This window comes from Macrobrachium rosenbergii, chromosome 47 (genome assembly GCF_040412425.1).
Source record: "Macrobrachium rosenbergii isolate ZJJX-2024 chromosome 47, ASM4041242v1, whole genome shotgun sequence".
Taxonomy (NCBI): domain Eukaryota; kingdom Metazoa; phylum Arthropoda; class Malacostraca; order Decapoda; family Palaemonidae; genus Macrobrachium; species Macrobrachium rosenbergii.
In genome coordinates this window covers 21,643,124-21,653,123 of record NC_089787.1, presented here as the reverse complement: position 1 = coordinate 21,653,123, position 10,000 = coordinate 21,643,124, and positions in this window count along the sequence as shown.

The following is a 10,000-nucleotide window of genomic DNA, read 5'->3' as shown; positions in this document are numbered from 1 at the left end:
ACTATCCAAGTAAGGAATAACTATTTCCTAACTCCACACACGATCTGTTAAGATAGTTTAAGATATAGGGAACTCTATCTTAGCTATCTTAGCAGCCAAATATAGAAAGTTAAGGTATAACGGTCAAAATATAGTTATATAGCTCCAAGCACTGGAGACTAAAAATAGATACCCGGAAAAAAAAACTGGTTTTCTCTTCCCAGAAAAAAAGTAGTTATTTCAAAAGTGGTGGTACTGCTTTTTATGTTGAATGGAGAGTTATATTTTTGGTAGTAATAGTAGTATGGGTCAGTGTTTGCCAAAATAGTAGTAGTTTTTTTTTTTGGCTGAATAGAGAGTTATGTCATTGGTGATAATAGTAGTATCACTATTGTAGAAATAGTAGCATAAGTCTTCCCAGAAAAAAGTAGTTATTTGAATAGTGGTGTTGCTGCTTTTTAAAATCTCGATTTGTCATTGGATGGAGAATTATGTTTTTAGTGGTAATAGTAGTATTAATCAGTATCAGTAATAATAGTAGTAGTAGTAGATATATTAGTCAGTATCAGTACTAATAGTAGTAATAAATATATTAGTCAGTATTATTACTAATAGCAGTAGTAAATATATTAGTCAGTATCAGTACTAATAGCAGTAGTAAATATATTAGTCAGTATCAGTACAAATAGCAGTAGTAAATATATTAGTTAGTATCAGTACTAATAGCAGTAGTAGGAAATATATTAGTCAGTATCAGTACTAATAGCAGTAGTAAATATATTAGTCAGTGTTAGTACTAGTAGCAGTAGTAAATATATTAATCAGTATTAGTACTAATAGCAGTAGTAAACATATTAGTCAGTATTAGTACTAATAGCAGTAGCAAATAGTACTAGCATGACGGAATGCACAAGAGGCAAATCTCGGTTCCTCGTGGTTTGGGCTGTCCGAAAATAGCCATGACCCAAAAAATGACAAAAAAAAAAACCGACGTCGGAATCCAACACAATGGTGAGTCTCTCTCTCTCTCTCCTCCTCCTCCTCCTTCTCCTCCTCCTCCTCCTCCTCCCTCCTCCCCCCTTTTTGCACAATCTCAGCACAAAGATCAGGAGGTGGTATTCACCCAACCGCCGCTTACCACCTGGCCCTACCACCGCCGCCGTCTTCTTCGTCTGCAGCCTGTCTGCGTCGTGCCCAAGGGCATCTAGCCCATGCTTCTTGCTGCAGTCAAGTTATGCCCGAGCTTCTCGGGTTCTCGAGGTCGTGGCCTTTTCCTTAATAACAACATAGTCTGTTGCAGATTTCCCTGCCCTGCGCACTAGAAACTTCTGAAGGAGGTCAGTGATTGGGCTTCGCTGAGTATTGGCGTTCCCCAAGGATGAGTTTTTTGCTCTTAGGTCAAGCTTAGGCCATTCCTCGATCATTCTTCGGTTTGATAGATGTACTGGTATGAACAACAGGTTGTTGGGTCGTTTTACTAAAAGCAGAAATTGTTGCAAAACTGCTTTCAGGTTAAGGGGCTTTTTCTTTTTTTTTTTTTTTTTTTTTTTTTTAGGTCAAGCTCGGGTCATTCCTCGATCATTCTTCAGGTTGATAGATGTAGTGGTATGAATAACAGGGTGTTTCCTTTAATTAAAAGCAGAAATTGTTGTAAAACTGCATTAACTCTATAGCCAGTGCTCTCTACCATTGAGTATGGTACCAAATTTACAATTAACAATTCCCAATTTACAGCAACTTCTTATATAATTTCAAAATACTTTTGAACTAAATGAAAGAACAATCTCGCTGCCAAGATGCTACTTGACTAAAACCTACTATCAGGTGGGCAATTTCTCCTGAGAAAAAATAATTGATTGTAACTTATCTGGCGTCACAGATACCAGGGTCACTGACTCTAATCTCCAGGAAAATAATGATGTTTAAGACCCCTTAGACTATATATACTTCAAGGGATTATTTTACATAATATTCAATGGTGTTTTAAGAAGAAATTGGAGTGAGATCAAAACAGTGAGTTCATTTCTAACAGACTACCCGTGTTACACATAGGAAAACATATATAGATTCACAATACGTTTTATATGGTACAGTTAACCTGCTTAAGAGGAAGTCTTTTCTTTCAATTTCTGTTTGTATTGGTGGATTTGTCTACAAAAATGTTGAAATGAAAATCATTTAGAAATTTCCTATCAGGACTTCGAAAAGTAATTTATTTGGGACTTGACGTATAGTTGTTTATTGTCCTCATATATATATATATATATATATATATATATATATATATATATATATATATATATATATATATATATATATATATATATATGTGGTGTGTGTAATGCCAACATCTAACTTCTTTTTCTGTTTGAATAAATCCTAAATCTTTGTACATTCCTATCTTGACATCACTGAAAACTGGTTCAGCACATAAATATAAAACATGACATCCAATATCTATTTTCAGAATGATACAATATCTATTCGCTGAATAAATATTCCTCACAATATTTAAGGATTAATTAGTGCTATCTCTACAACAATTTAATAGGAAGGATTTATGACTTAAGGAATTTTTCATGAAGTTTATAGCAACCAGGATTTATTCCTAAAGTTTACAGAAACTAATATTTATTCCTGAAGTTTATAGTAACTAGGATTTATTCCTCATGTTTATAGCAACTAGGATTTATTCCTAAAGTTTACAACAACTAGGACTCATTCCCAAAATTTATAGCAACTAGGATTCATTCCCAAAGTTTGTAGCAACTAATATTTATTCCTAAAATTAATAGCAACTAGGATTTATTCCTAAAGTTTATAGCAACTAGGATTCATTCCTAAAGTTTATAGCAACTATGTTTCATTCCTAAAGTTTATAGCAGCTAGGATTTATTCCTAAAGTTTATAGCAACAAGGATTTATTCCTAAGCCTTATATCAACTAGCAATCACGTGGGAAGTCGAAATTTATCTTACACTTTCATAAAATTTATACCAACCAGGATTTATTCCTGAAGTTTATAGAAACCAGGATTTATTCCTAAAGCTTATAGCAACTAGGATTCATTCCCAAAGTTTAAAGAATCCAGACCTGCATGAGATTTATCATACACTTTCCCACAAGGCCTAAACTCATTTGCGTACGTCAACAAACAGTTCAGACGTCAAAAAAAAAAATAATAAATACACACGTTGCTTCCGCAAGGATTTTTCTTTATACGACCATTTGCATCTCTCCATACCTCGCGGACAGTCGCATTTAAATCAGAATACTGTTTTTTTCTTTTTGAATTCCGTCTGCAATGGATGAAAAAAATTAAAAAAAAACGTTTAGAATAACGAGATTACTTTTTTTACACTCCATTTTTCGCCCGAGTGAACCTTCCGCTTATCTTGGCCTTTTCTGGAGCATCTAGGGACGCCGAAGGCTTATTATATCGTATAGATTCTCAAGCATCATATTAATTAGAAAGAGGCTTATGGCCTTCTTCCAGAGGGTGCGCACTGGATCGCCAGATTCACCACCAGCCGGACGGGCCTTGGAAAAAAAAAATATATCCCCGGGGCGGACTTTTTTGTGATTGAAATCCTTTCCTCCTCCTCCTCCTCTCTCCCTCTCCCCGGGCCCTCCTCCATTGACACACAGTTGCCTTATGGGAAAAAATTGGGGCAAATGATCACACTCCTTTCTATCGAGACCCCTTTTTTTTTCTTACGCCTCCAGCTGAGATCAGGAGGGCACAAAAGACCTCAACGGGAGACTGTAACATCACTGCCCTATTTTTTCTTTTTTTTTTCACTCCCTCTCTCTTTCCTTCTTCTTCTTCTTCTTGGCCCTCGCTCATACTTTACTGGTTTTTCTGTCCCTGCATCTTTTTAATCCTTGCGCCTGGGAATTCGTCCGTGGCTGCGCACACACACACACGCACACACACACAAGCTGTTGCCAACATGACGACGCGCGCTAGCCTAGCGACGACGTCCAGCGCTTCAGGTTTCAGGTTACTGTAGTTTCCCCTCTCGGGACGAGAAGTCGAGAGCTGAAAGAAAACGGGAAACGTTGCCAAACGTCTGTCAAACATTCCTTGGATTTAGCGAACGTTCCTGAGACGTATTCCAGCCTTGTAGAATCGCCAGTAGGGACAGCCATTTGCACACGTACAGCTGCCGGTGTAGAGAGAGAGAGAGAGAGAGAGAGAGAGAGAGAGAGAGAGAGAGAGAGAGAGAGGATTGTGGATGTGGTAGGAGACAGGGAATACGTACTCTGGGCCCCCAGACAATCAGCTGACATGCCCAAGCAATACAGTCCCTCGCATCGTAAGGGTGAAATGACCAGACTTAAACCCGTACACCTCAACCAAAACGCCCATTTGGGCATATACCCACCATAACCTGCAAAAAGAGAGAGAGAGAGAGAGAGGTAGGGAAAAAAGATATATAGAAATTCAATGGGGGCAGCAGCAACTAGGGTATGTATATACTCAGCAATACCGTCTACTCCTCTGGGGGTACTTAGGAGCCAAAAAGCGGTACATTCTGTCCCCCCGGTGTGGGTATGGGGGCCACAAATGGCCAAGGCTTTTAAGGATTGCCCATTGTAGACGATTGTCGGAGTCTTCTAAGGACATATGGGCCTTTTTTTATTGGAAATAGAGAGGTTAAGATGCATCTTCATTTAGGTCATTCGCCTGAGTCAACTTCTCTCGGCAACAAGGTTTTTTTTTTCGTCTCTTTCTTTTACTCAATCCGCCATATTTACATAAGAAAAACAGGGATCCCTCTCCCTTCCTCTCTCTCCCTTCCCCCCTTTCTCCCCTCAATTGGGAGGGGAAGGGGGGAGGGGAGACTTAGATACCCGATATACCCACCTCAGACCTTACGTAATGGCTCTACTCTGCTCTCTCGAGTGGGAATGCATCTGTTTACCCATGCTGTCGAGTGCTGGGTATACGTCTGCCCAATAATAATAATAATAATAATAAATAATAATAATAATAATAATAATAATAATAATAATAATAATAATCATTTGTGCAAATGTTGCTTTTAATTTTAAGTCATCCTTGATACAGCAGACGATTTCTGCAAACATTGCTTTAATTTTAAGTATAATATATATATATATATATATATATATATATATATATATATATATATATATATTATATATATATATATATATATATATATATATATATATATATATATATATATATATATATATATGTATATATGTATATGTATATGTATATATATATATATATATATATATATATATATATATATATATATATATATATATATATATATATATATATATATATATATATCCAGAGTCCTTCTCCTTCTCTCTTCTCTCTCTCTCTCTCTCTCTCTCTCTCTTTCTCTCTCTCTCTCTAGGACCCCATCCTATAGGACTTCCAACCCTCTCTCCCAAGCACTCAGAACCCGAGAGGAAGGACTCCTTTGTCCACTCCAATAGGAAACGAAGGCCAGAGGGCGAGGTCATCCTACCAATAGACGAATAGTGAAAGGTAAGGACCATATCAAGCCACGCCACGTGGTATCCTACGGTCTCATACGGTATCCTACGGTGTCTACAATGTCCTATGGTATCCTACGGTGTCCTATGGTATCCTATGGTGTCCTATGGTATCATACGGTGTCCTATGGTATCCTACGGTGTCCTACGGTGTCATACAGTATTCTACGGTGTCCTGCGGTAAACTACGGTGGTGTCCTACAGTATCCTACATATCCTACGGTGTCCTACGGTATCCTACAGTATCCTACATATCCTACGGTGTCCTACAGTATCCTACGGTGTCCTATGGTATCCTACAGTGTCATACGGTATCCTATGGTATCCTACAGTATCCTACAGTATCCTATGGTGTCCTACAGTATCCTACGGTGTACTACGGTTCATTACAGTATCCCAAGGTGTCCTACAGTATCCTATGGTATCCTGGTATCCTACGGTGTCCTAAGGTCACACTATGGTATCCTACGGTATCCTACGGTGTCCTACAGCATCCTATGGTGTCCTAAGATTTTTCTTGTTCTAAAGCCTTAGACACTAAGGAACTGCAGGATGTGATTGACTGATTTGCGCCTGTGGCCTGGCGTCGCATTGGTAAAGTATCTTTTGTACCAAAAATTATTTTTATTGGGATATAATGACGATTAAAGTTATATTTTTCATTCCAAGTGAAATTTGCCCAGTCAAAGGATCCCATCGCTCAGTCTCGTGGATGGTTAAGTGATTGATTGATCGAGTTGCATTTACGTGTAACTGCAACATCTTTTAAGTGATTTTATCTATATTGCTTTACTTATCATCTTTGGTACATAGTTTATCACATTACTTATCACACTTGTTTCTTAGTGAAACTGTTTTGAGGTGTTCCTCCCGTTGCACCTTTCAACCTTTCTACTCTCAGTTTCCGTTTCAGCGCTGAATGACCTCGTAGGCACCAGAGCTTGGGCTTTGGGATAAATTCTAAATTCCATTCCATCACATTACTTATAAGCTATGTCTGTTTTTTATCACTTTAATTGCAAATGTTTAATTACATTAATTATATTTGGCTCTTTGACGAGTTAAGGCGATAACACAACCACTTTCATTTATTACATAATTTTTAATAATTTCCAATTACGATAAAAGCTAATACTTCATTTGATTATTCTTTATATCTTACATTCCTCACTTAAATTTTACTTAGAATACTTAATGAATATATTCCTCGATCATCCTTCAACGAAAGAATATTCTTGAACAATCGAATTCAACGTAAAGGATCGACTCGTTCAAAGGTCTCTGGTTTGTCCATTATGAATTGAACTGAATTGAATATAGAATTTAGGCCAAAGGCGCCAGGCGCTGGGATCTATGAGGTCATTCAGCGCTGAAACGGAAACTGACAGTAAAAGGTTTGAAAGGGGTAAGAGGAGGAAACCTTTTGATGGAAGAGAGAGAAAACGAAAGGAGGTACAGTAAAAGGAACGAAAGGGGTTGCAGCTAGGGGCCGATAGCACGCTGCAAAGAGCCTTAGGTAATGCCTACAGTGCATCGCATGAGGTGCACTGACAGCACTGGCCCCCTACCGGAGCTGGTTTGTCCATTACGCCAAACGCCACCTTTTAAATCGCCCAGTAATCCAGCACAGGGTATCCAGGATTGTCCTTCTGCAGCCAGACAAATAAATCATATAAATCACTCTTCCACCGCGGAGAGAGAGAGAGAGAGAGAGAGAGAGAGAGAGAGAGAGAGAGAGAGAGAGAGAGAGAGAGAGAGAGCCCGTTGCAAGAGAAGGAGACTATTTCATTCCCTTGTGTACACAAGACCAAAATTGCCGAGTCATCATTTTCCTATTCAGCTGAGGCATAAGGTACCCGAATGTTGTCAAGCTTTCCAAGCTGTTTCCAAGCTTTTCAAGCTGTTTTCAAGCGTTTCAAGGTGTTTTAAGCTGTTTTCAAGCTGTCGAGTACCTGCTGGCAACCTATTTGATAGCTGTCAAAGCTGTTTCGAAGCATTTCAAGTTTTCAAACTGTTTTAAAGCTGTATTCAAACTGTTTCAAATCTGTTTTCAAGCTGTGTCTAAGCTTTTCAAGCTGCTGCCGGATTGCCCACAAGCTTTCGGTGCTTCTAATAGATGGCAATCAGTTTATTAAAAATTTTTAAATGAGGTCTTATACAGCATTTGAGAGAGAGAGAGAGAGAGAGAGAGAGAGAGAGAGAGAGAGAGAGAGAGAGAGAGAGAGAGAGAGAAATTCATCAGTAGCCTTTGCATCAAAGTTTTTAGGACAGAGAGAGAGAGAGAGAGAGAGAGAGAGAGAGAGAGAGAGAGAGAGAGAGAGAGGCTTCAGGTAGATTTCAATGCATGAAGAGTCACGTGATCGCAGCTGGGTTTATTAGGGGGGGGAGGAGGAGGGAGTCCACTTTTGATTAATGATTCCTCTGGGATTAGTGGCCCCCAAATTGCAACAGAGAATCTGTTGACTTTATTTTTTTTTTTTACGGTCAATTTCCTAAGTTAAAATATGGTTCGTGCTGGAGAGATTTGGAGATTAAGTGCTGGAGATTTCTATAAATGAGTTTTTAAAAATGAGTTTCATTTGATACGTAATCAGGACGCATTTGAAATGATTAAAATATTTGCATAGTTTATAATGACGAAAGCTTGAAAAAAAGAGTTTTGGTGATTTTTACACAGTTGAATCAAAATTGTTTTACTGTTAATTTCTCATTTGCAGTTATCATAATTGTACGAGCAAAGAAAGTTAAAACTTTTAATTTTAATTCCAGCTTCTTATTTAGTGGGCAAGTCTAAAAATTGAATTCTATATACACACACACACATATATATATATATATATATATATATATATATATATATATATATATATATATATATATATATATATATATATATATATATATACACACACTATATATATACCCCAGACGATTGGAACATTCACAAAGATACAAAAATAAAAATAAAAAATCAAGAAATATCTTTTCTCAGTTTCCCAGAAGCTGTCAAGTCTGGGAATTCTCTCCCGGGGGCATTTTCTGCATTGCCGTATGACCCAAAGTAATAAGAAATATACCCTCATTTCATACCCTCGCCCTCGGAGGCATTTTGCCCCAAAGCTATCCGTCTTCATATTTGGGGCAAACGGGGCAAACCATCTGCGGAAATAATGCCCACATGCCCGGGGGAAATGGAGCTTTATGCCACGGCGAGAAACGGGGCAGAATCCCATCTTCTGAGGGTCACTCCGGCCCCCTGGGGCATACCCGTGAGAATTTCGTGAAGTGTGGAAAGGGTGTGAGAGAGAATGGGATAAGAATAGAGGGCATGTAAGGCTTGGTGGAGTACTGTACGCAAGTAAAGGAGAGCCCCCTCCCCCACCTTCTCCCTCTCTCTCTCTCTCTCTTTCTCTCTTACACACGTCCCACGCTCCATAGTTCTGGAATGAGCTCAGCCCCTCAGGTACTGACGTCCTGGAAGGGAAAATAATTGCTCTCATTGTGCTTCCAAAAGAGTTTCACTATAACTGGCTGAAAAAGAGGTGTACGTATTTTTTTTTCTTCTTCTTCCCGGTGTCAGCTGTGAGAAAAAATATCGGTGGGTATTTGCTGCTCTCGTCGTCTCTGTTGGGTACTGAGGGGTATGTGGCAGGATTGGTTCCGGCACTGGAGGGTTCTACTAGATTTTGGAAGTCTGAAAATCTGGAAGTCTGGAAGTTTGGATGCATGTCTGATGGAGGATATCAAAAATCTTATTCCTTGTACTTTTTGTCTACTGTTTCTGGAGCTCTCTCTCTCTCTCTCTCTCTCTCTCTCTCTCTCTCTCTCTCTCTCTGGATGTCTGGAAATCTGGAAGTCTAGAAGGTATGTCGGAATAAATGCTTACAAAAAATTTATTCTTAGCACTTTTATGCCTGCTGTTTCTGGGGACAGGCCTCTCTCTCTCTCTCTCTCTCTCTCTCTCTCTCTCTCTCTCTCTCTCTCTCTCTCTCTCTCTCTCTCTGGATGTCTGGAAACCTAAATTTGTATCGGATTAAATGCTAATAACAAAATCTATTCTGGGCACTTTTATATAGAGAGACGTGTTCTCTCTCTCTCTCTCTCTCTCTCTCTCTCTCTCTCTCTCTCTCTCTCTCTCTCTCTCATACACAGAATGAGTTTACAGAGAAAAGTAAAACCAAAGGGATGTTATTTGGTTAACAGAACGTTCTGCAGACCTGAAAATATGTTAAAAAAAAGCATCGACAGTTGACTTACCAAAAAGAGTTCTGGAAGGCTTAGATGTATATGAACTTGACCAAAGACGTCCAGTCGATTTTGCTCGTGAAATCCATATTGATGTTAAGAACCTGTCAGATCCAAACTGTCATTAAGATATTCGTCACCTTGGCTATGATTAAGTCTTAGAGTAACTGGGCTCCTCAGGATCTGAAAAAGTTAAAAAGAGTTGTAAAAAAACCAAAAAAAAAACATACTT